Source organism: Ictidomys tridecemlineatus, chromosome 12 (genome assembly GCF_052094955.1).
Source record: "Ictidomys tridecemlineatus isolate mIctTri1 chromosome 12, mIctTri1.hap1, whole genome shotgun sequence".
NCBI classification, from domain to species: domain Eukaryota; kingdom Metazoa; phylum Chordata; class Mammalia; order Rodentia; family Sciuridae; genus Ictidomys; species Ictidomys tridecemlineatus.
The window spans coordinates 79,702,186-79,712,412 of NC_135488.1; the positions used below are offsets into that span (position 1 = coordinate 79,702,186).

The 10,227-nt window shown below is 33.6% G+C and overlaps 1 non-coding gene across 1 annotated transcript; it reads left to right on the top strand.

The window, feature by feature from the left end:
• Positions 1-1,523: 1,523 nt before the first annotated feature.
• On the top strand, positions 1,524-1,629 carry LOC120885130 (U6 spliceosomal RNA). The gene has a single exon (XR_005727643.2). It is a non-coding gene; the product is annotated as a U6 spliceosomal RNA (small nuclear RNA).
• The last annotated feature ends 8,598 nt before the right edge of the window (positions 1,630-10,227 follow it).

Sequence of the window (10,227 nt, forward strand, 5' to 3'; positions counted from 1 at the left end):
TTAAAAAGAAGTGTTGCAGTTTTTAACTAAGTCACAATAAAAAAGAAATGTGAGACAAAACTCAATGATTGAGAAAATTGGATAAAATTGTCTTATTTTGGAAACTGACCAGAGAAAGATGTCAAGATGTCATCACTTATATGTTATTTGTATATGACTTCTGTGAGACATCGGTTCCCTTAAACAACAAACCTTCAGGGAAGGGAATATTAATATGATTAATATAAACAAAGAACATGGGATGTGCAAGTGATATATTAAAGATAAGTATTTAGTAGTCAATCTTGCAAAAGTAGATTTATATACAACTAGAAATATTTCAAGTTCTTTATTTAAAAGGCTCTGGGTCTATATTTTAACATATGATGTTGAGCTCAATATCATATTCTAGTGTTTCCCAGGCACAGTGCTAGAAAGCCCTTTCAGGAAAGCATTTCGTAAAACAGAAAAAGTTCCTGCCCTAAATATGATTATACTCTACAAGAAAGAGACAAAACATCATTACAAAGAAGTGTGCTAATAGTATGAAGCATTATTGGTGACTGCAACAGAGTGGCTCTCTCAAAACTTTACTAACATTCTTTTTCCAATCATTGAGATGTGCTTTGCTCTTCAGAGAAAAATCGAATCACTTGTCACTTAAAAGCTTCTTTTCTGATATACTTTTGCTTTAGTTTTATACATTTTCTCCATAAATCATAGTATCATATGTGGATATGCTAATGCTTATGAGAAGACAATTTCCATTGCAGCCAATGTTACTTGCAAGCTCTTTGAAATTGTACTACTAATGTGCTTTTCAGTGTTGAAGGTATACAATCTTTGGTGTGGGTTTTATAGAATAGGTATGAAACTTTAGCTATGAAGAAAATAAGACCTTTGAATGAATACAAAACCCATATTAAAATGCACTAAACCCCTTTGCTTTTTTCACTAATATATGCTCTCCCAGTAGCAGAGCATCCACAAATCTATTAATTTGATTTCTGCCCACTGCTACATTTGCCAAATGGAATTGGAGTTCATTTTCTGATGGGGGTATCATCCTTTCTGACAAATAATATGATTCAACCTTCCCAGCCTCATTGTATTACTTTTAATTTGCCAGTCAGGGAACTTTGTTTAAATTTACTTTTTTCCATACGAATCTTGCTATACTCTCTCATAGTCATTTAAAAATGTAGCTGGTGATCTTGACAGTTCTCATTTTAAAGAGTAGAGTCTCTTTGTCCTCCGGTTAAATGTGGCCTGGATTTAGTAACTTGCTTTTAACAAATAGAATAATGTGTCATGAAAGATAAAAAGTGTCATGAATGATGGCATATCATTTCTAAAATTAGGTCCAAATAGAATAGCTGCTTCCTTCTCCTCCTCCCCCCCACCCCCCACCCAAGCCCCTGTCTGTCTGTTTGAGCTTGCTTATTTTAAAGGAAGCCCATTCCATGTCATGGAAGCCCTCGACTTCCTGCGGACAGGTTCATGTGGAGAGAAACTGAGATCATCCATTAATAGTAGGTCTTTTTGTGCTCACCTTGGCAGCACATATACTAAAATCAGAATGACACAGAGAAGATTAGCATGGCCCTGTGCAAGGATGACATGCAAATTCGGGAAGCATTCCATATTTTAAAACAAAACAAAAATAACAGGTCCCATGGGCAACTTAGGAAGACCTGTCTCAAAATTAAAAAAATAAAATAAAATTTAAAATCTGGAGATGGAACTTAGTGGTGAGGGCTTGCTCAGTGGGTATTCAATACTTAGTAACTGATATAAATAAACAAAAACAACAACAAAAATCTAGGCCCAAGCCTTATATTGTTGGCCATCTTGCAGTCAAATTTTCCAGTCTCAGTCAAACCTTCGTGGGTCAGCATCCCTAGCTAGAACTTGGTGAGAAGTTATCAGAGAACTGTCCAGTGAAGAAGCTTAGTATCATTAACCCATAGATTCCACCAAAGTTAATGAATACTAATTGTTTTATTACACTATATTTTGTGATAATTTGTCCAGTAGCAACAGACGAAATACAATTTTTGGTATCCAGTAGTAAACATGGTTCTTCAACTATCCGCGATCATGTGTGAGGTTCCGGGAGTTGAGAGGCGATTTTGGAATTGAGCAGTGGGAAGAATCTGGACCGATCTTGAGGGCTTTGGGCACCATTTCTGCTTTGCCCCCATTCTGGAGTATCTTTCTCTCATATGAGGTAATATGGCTGTTGACTTGTGTCCTTTTTGTCTTATTTACATCTCACTTTCTTGGTGAAATATTCCCTGACTACCCTCTTTAATTTTTTTTTAAAAGAACCAAAACTCCTATTTCCCTCCTCTGGGTTATTGTTGTAATTAATATTAAATACTATTTAACACAATATACAGTACAGTTCTTTGTAATGACTTTTGTCTCTTCCCTGTAGAGTATAATCACATTCAGGACAAGAACTTTCTGTTTCATGAAATGCTTTCCTGAAAGGGCTTTCCAGAACTTTGCCCAGGACACACTAACACTCAGTGGCTCCATCTCTGATGAATGAAAAATGACCTTGGGTAAAGAAACCATGTTGCAGGTTAGTGATTTCCAGGGCAAGGACATCTTCTAAAGGTGGAGAGGTCCTCCCTGAATATGTGTTTGCCAAGACCTTAAAAGCAAGCAAGATTATCTAAAATAAGGCAGTGGGTGTTGTGCTACAGAGAGAAGACATTGCAAATTGCATCAAGACTCTGTGTCTAAGCACAAGGGTCACAACTGCCAGGGAGTCTAAAGAAGGACAAAAAGGAAAACCAAGCAACCACTTCTTATTTAAAGTTCTCACTCAAAGAGACACACACTTAAAGATTTTTATTTGTATCTACCTATTTTTAATCAGCTAGTTAAATTCTCTCTCTCTCTCTCTCTCTCTCTCTCTCTCTCTCTCTCTCTCTCTCTCTCTCTCTCTCTCTCTCTCTCTCTCTCCTTAGTGTGTATGTCTGTGTGTAAGACCAGAAACTTGTGATATACCCTTCATGTTTCACTCTACCTTCCTCCAATCAATAACTAATTCTCAGGGCCTTTCTGCTGCTATACCAAGTAGAATCTTCCAGTTTCTCTATAATGATTTTGTTCTTTCAACCTTTCTTTTCTGTAATCTTCACTTGAGTCCTGTTCACAGTATCTTTTCAACTTCATTCTACTTATATTTATCACCCTTTGGCTAATTTTATGCACGTTGTCTTGTTATTTTTAGAATGAAGGCTAAGAGCCTCAACATTTATTTGAGAACCTACCAGTCCTCACATTCCATTATGCAGCAATATGAACATATTCCAAAGAATGTACTCTAAACAGCAGTGAGCGTTTATTTAGATCTTAGCCTATATTCTGTGAATTTATCTAACTCATGCCTTCACCATATTTCTCTTATAATTAGCTCTTCTTTGCCACACTTTCTTCAATGACATCAGAATACATTTGTGTGTGTGTGTGTGTGTATGTGTGTGTGTGTGTATGTGTGTGTGTGTGTGTGTGTGTGTGTGTGTGTGTGTGTGGTGCTGGGAATTGAACCCAGGGCCTTGTGCATGCAAGGCAAGCACTCCACCAACTGAGCTATATCCCCAGCCAGAAATACATTATTTGGATACAAGATTTCTTTGCCATTTATGTATTTTATAATACATAAGATAGATTCATTTGCATATTTTATAATATTTAAGTATATTATTACACAGTGTCAAATCATTTAGAAGACAAGTTGGATTATCAGCAGATAATAAATTCTAATTAATCGTATCTATCTAGCATAGAACATTATTTTCAGGATGGACATGGGGTATGCACAAATCTAACTCTCCCAGTCTGATTGCCAATTGAGACTAAGTTATGTGCTTTTGGGACTTCTCCTGATCTTTTGGTACACCAGGGAGCCATTCAGCACAATGGAGCAGTAACTTGTTAAATTGAATAAAGAAAGCAGTTTCTGAATTTGGCTCAGTATACATTCCTGGAAGATTTTGCTCTCAATAGACACCTAGGGCATTATTTTTAGGAAAAAAAAATAAGATTAAGATAGATAAGAATGTAGTTATTGTTCTTAATATACCTCACTATGTTTTTTTAAGAAATTGAATACTTGTCTGTGAATATAAACACTATAACGCAGTCAGTGGTTTAAAATTCTAAATGAAAAGTATAAATAATAAAGAGAGAGAGAAATGGAGAAAGAGACACAGAGAGACAGAGACAGAAAGATACAGAAAAATAGAAATAAAGACAGAGAGCGGAGTAAAATGTTGTATATCTATTCTTCTCAATTCTCAAGTGTTCAGCAAGGCATGGTAGCACACACCTTTTATCCCAGCTGCTTAAAAGGCTGACGCAGGAGGATTGCAAACTTGAGACCAGCCTCAGAAAACTAGTGAGTTCCTGTCTAAAGTTTAAAAAAAAAATAAAATAAAGAGAGCTGGGGATGTAGCTCAGTGGTAGAGCACCCTAGACTCAATTCCCATTACCACAAAATGAAAAACAAAAACTTTTAAGTGTTCTGGAAATGTTTCCTGCAAAAAAGGAAATGCCCCACTTATTCCAAAAGGGTGGGGGGGAACTGCTGATTTCTTTTGACAAATGTCTCCACTTTGAGGCAACAAAATTTATATATTTTATAAAGAACTCATACATCTTAAAAAACTATACTGTAGTTAATATGTATAATGCTGTGTACAAATTCATGGAAAATTTTGTTATGTAAGAAAAAACATTCATTTAAAGTTTGAGACAATCATACCATGTGGATAGTGACCATCACAGATGAAAAATTTCAAGTCCTCTTTCTAAAACATGAAAAGAAGAAAAGTATTTTAAATTTATATGCTTTTTACCTTCAAGGTGAACACATATTTTCAGGGAAATATTGAGTGTGTGTAGCTGCAAAGCTTGGAAAAAACTCATAAACTTCTCTAGGTGTGAACCAAACATAAAAAGAAGAAAAAAGAAATCTTGAAAACACCATATCTCACTGACATAAATGGCTAGTTTTTGTTTTCACTGAACTGAACTAGGTCTTGCAAAAAAATATCTTTCAATTTATGAAATATTTTATTGCCACTGGTGACTAGGTACTTCTATTAGGACATTACAAGGACTCATTTTTAGACAGAATTTGGAGTTCATTTTTATTACTCTTAATTTCTGTTCATCCTCTGGTGACAGTATATTTCTTCTACATTCTTTTTAACATTTCCCCTTTTAAAAATACAGAAATGAGCTGCGTATGGTGGCACATGCCTGTAATCCCAGTGGTTTGGGAGGCTGAGACTAATGGATCAACAATGTAAATTTATTTCCATTTGTATATTTTAATGTTATGCTCTCATAGTTATGTCATTTATATGATTCAGTGGAACAACTGTGCTGTAGGTAAATAAATTATATACATATACATATATATATGTATATATATATATACATATATATATATATTACATTTTAACTTTTTTTAAGTGTAGAGACCTTTAACATAAAGTATACATATTCACATAGTGCAATCATCACCCCATCCATCCTCAGAACTCTCGGGTTATTGTGAATGAAGAGTGAATGAAGAATCTTCTTTTGTTTTTCTTTTTTTAATTAAATTTATTTTAACTGATTCATGTAAAGCACAAAATTGAACACATTAATGGGGTAATGTGATGTTTAAAAACATGTATATATTGTAAAATCAGGTTAAACTTATCTATCTCTTCAACATTTATCATTTCTTTATTGAGAAAGTATTCAAAATCCTTTATACTAGCCTTTTGAGATATACCTTATACAATTACTATCTATAGTTACCCTACTGTGCAATAGCATACTGAAACTTCTTACCCCTGATTGCAAATAGTACCCATTGATGAAGTTTTCCCCATCTCTCTCCCCTCCACAGAACTCTTTTATCTCCTCTACTGTTGCTGTGTACTCATTAATAATATCTTCTTAGCTGAGCATGATGGTGTAACCTGTCATCCTAGTAACTTGGGAAGTGGATACAGGAGGATCTGCCTAGCATCTGAAACCTTGTCTCAAAACTAAAAAAAAAAAAAATAGAAAGGACTGAGGATGTATCTCAGTATAGAACACTTTTAGGTTCAATCCTCAGTACCAAAACCAAACCAAACCAAACACCTCCCCATTCTCTTCGAACCCCAGACTCTAAAAACTAACATGTTACTTTGTCTGTAAATTTGACTACTCTAGGTTACTCATGAAAGTGGACTCATACAGCATTTGTACTTCTCTATGGTATATTTTACTTAGCTTCATATCTTGGAGGGTCACCCATGTTGCATCATGGGTCAGAATTTCATTCCTTTCTGAGGCTGAATAAATGTACAGGCCACAACTTTGCTATTCATTCATCTGTCAATTGGTAGAGCTGCATCTGCTTTTGGCTATTGTGACTAATGCAGCTGTAAGCATGTGTTTACAAATGTCATATTAGTGCCTGATTGTGTTCTTTTTTGGGAAAAATCAAAAAATGAAATATTTGGACCATTAGGTGATTCTATATTCACTTTTTGGAGGAACTATCATACTGTGTTCCACACTTGCTGCACCATTTTCATTCTCACCAGAAATGCACCAGAGTTTCAATTTCTCCACATCTTTGCTAAAACTTGCTATTTTCTATTTTTAATAGCTATTCTAAAGGATGTGAGGTGATATCTCCTAGCTATGATTTGTAATTCTCCAATTATTAGCAACGTTGAACATATTTGGCATTGATTATTGGCCATTTGTATATCTTCTTTGGAAAATGTCAATTCGATTTCTTTGAACAATTATTTCATCAAATTGCTTCATTGAGTTCTTAATGTTTCATTTTGAATTATAGCTCTTTATATATTTTCCATATCAGTATCTTATAAAATTCAGGTTTTACAGATGCATTCTCCCAATCCATGGGTTGTCTTTGGCCCTGGTAATGGTGTTTTTTCAGGCACAAAATGTTTAATATTTATGAACTCCAGTGAATACTTTTTTTTCTTTCATTGCTGGACATTTTTTGTCATATCCAAGAAATCATCACCACATAATATTTTCAAATTTTCCATCTATGTTTGCTTCTAAAAGTTAGTTTTAGCTCTAACATTAGATCTTTGATTCGTGTTTAATTAATTTTCTAATATGTTATAAGTTACATACCCAAGTTTAGTATGCACATGTGGATATCAACATCATTTGTTGAGAAGACTGTCCTTTTCCCATTGGACAATCTTTATACTTTTGCTGAAAACCATTTAATCATTTGCATAGGGATTAATTTCTTAGTTTTCTTTTCTATTCAATTGGATTTCAGTTCTACTCACTTGGATTTTATGTCTGTTTTTACACAAGTACCACACTTTTTTGATTACTGTGCTTTGTTGTAAGTTTTGAAATCAGTAAGTATGAGACCTCCAACTTTATTCTCAATCTTTATTCTCAAGATTGCTTTGGCCATTTAGGGTTCTTTGAGGTTCCATAAGAATTTTTGGATGGTATTTTCTATTTCTGCAAAATATTTCAGGTTTTGGTAAGTAATTGTACTGAATTGACATATCATAGCAGATAGTATTAACATTTTAATGATAGTTTTCTTCTAAACCATGTACACAGAATGTCCTTTTTATTAGTGTTTTTTTAAGTGTCTTTAAGCAATGTTTTGCTGAACCATCCTTGTATCCCAGGAATAAATACTATTTGGTAATGATGAAAAATCTTTTAATGTTATTAAATTCAAGGGCATTGGTCTATAGTTTTTTCTCTTATTTTTTTGTAGTATATTTGTTGGTATCAGGATAATGCTGTTCTCATAAAATAAGTTCGCAAAATTTATTTCCTTTTTAAGTTTTGGTATGTTGTGTTTTCATTTTCATGTATTTCTAAGTATTTTCTACTTTATCTCATGATTCGTTCTTTAAAACATTTATTCTCTTAAGAGTGTGTTGTTGTTTAATTTCCACACAATTTTCAATTTCCTTTCCTTCTATTGTTGATCTTTTATTTCATTCTAATTAAAAAAAAATTGAATACATTTAATCTTTTAAAACATATTAAAACTACTTTTATAGTTTAACCTATCATTCTATCTAAAGAATCTTAGACCATCATCTGTCATCTATCCTAGATAATTTTTTCCATGAACTCTTGAGAAAAATACTTATCTGCTGCTGGATGGAGTCGTCTATATGTCTGTTAGGTCCAATCTGTCTATAGTATTGTTTTATTTCCTTATTGATCATCCATTTGCTCCATGCATTATTGAGATGGGGGTATTAAAGTCTCTTACTATTACTGTAAAACAATCTATTACTCACTCAATTTGATCAATAGATGTGGAAAAAGACTTGAGAAAATCCATTACCCTTTCATGTCAAAAATTGTGGAGAAAGTAGAAATAGGAGGAACTTACTTCAATATTATGAAAGCTATATAAGACAAACCTAAGAACAACATGAGCCTGAGTAGTGAAAGACTGAAAGCATTTCCTCTAAAACCATAAACAAGACAAGGATGTTCACTCTCCCCATTCCTGTTCAACATAGTTCCTGAAACTCTAGCCAGAGCAATCAGGGAAATAAAGGATATTAAAGGAATACAAATAGAAAAAAGAAACAAATGAAAGTTATCTCTGGGGCGGGGGTTGTGGCTCAGCTGCACAGTGTTCGTCTAGGACCTGTGAGACCCTGGTTCAATCCTCATACGAAAGAAAGAAAGAAAGAAAGAAAGAAAGAGAGAGGGGGGGGGAAGGAGGGAGGGAGGGAGGGAGGAAGGGAAGGAAAGAAAGAAAGAAAGAAAGAAAGAAAGAAAGAAAGAAAGAAAGAAAGAAAGAAAGAAAGAAAGAAAGAGAAAGAAAGAAAGAAAGGTATTGTGTCCAACTACAACTAGAAATAAATATTTTTTTTTAATTTTAAAGAGAGATTGAGAGAGGAGAGAGAGAGAGTGAGAGAGAGAATTTTTAATATTTATTTTTTAGTTCTCGGCGGACACAACATCTTTGCTGGTATGTGGTGCTGAGGATCGAACCCGGGCCGCACGCATGCCAGGCGAACGCGCTACCGCTTGAGCCACATCTTCAGCCCTAGAAATAAATATTTTTAAAAAGGAATGTTATCTCTGTTTGCTGATAACATGAGCCTATATCTAGAAGATCCAAAAAACTCCACCAGAGGACTCCTAGAGCTGATAACAAATTTAGCGAAGTTGCAGAATACAAGATCATACTCTAGGATTTGACAGAATTAATATTGTCAAAATGATCAGAATACCAAAAGCAATATACACATTCAATGCAATCCTTATCTAAAAATCAATGACATTTTTCATAGAACTAGAGAAAAACAGTCCTAAAATTCATTTGTATGTCCATACAATTAAGATGAATCTCTAATAGATGGCATATACTGGATTATATTTTGTTATTTATTCTGCCAATGTGTGGCATTTGGAAAGTTAAATTCATTTTCATTTAAAGTAACTACCAATAGGGAAGTACAAATTATTGCCATTTTGTTACTTGTTTTTTGTACCTCTAATATTATTATTTTTTCCTTTAGCTTTTCCTTTACCACCTTCTTTTGTGTTTATTATTGGTTTTAATTCTAATTTCCTCTTGAGAATATTTTATATATACTTTTTGCAGTGACCATGGGGATTATATGTAAAATCCTAAAGTTATGATCATTTGTCTAAAATTGACATCAGTTCAACCTCAATCATTTACCAATGCTCTATTCCTTTATATCTCTATCCCCAAATCTCACTTATCTTATCAAGGTGACAAATTGCATCTTTATATATTGCATACTCATTAAAATAGAAGTGTAATTACTTTATGCATTTACTTATTAAATTCTGTTAAAAATTATGAAAATGAGTTTCAAATCAAAATTATAATCATGCTTTAGTGTTTTTGCATGTTTTTACTTTATTGAAAAATCATGCATTTTCTTATGTATTAGATTTGCTGTTTTGCCTCCTTTCATTTAAACTTTTTAGAATCTCTTTTGCAATTCTCATATAAAGTGCAGTGGTAGTGAACTCCTCTTTGAGAATTTTTAAAATTTTTACTCAATTTTGAATGACAGTTTAGTCAGCTATAAAATTCTCAGCTGACTTTTTTTTTCAGTACCTTCAATACATCATGATATTGCTTTTGGCCTGAAAGGTATGCTAGTTTGATTATCTTATCTCAATTGTAAAAGACCAGACATCTTTTTCTTATTTCCT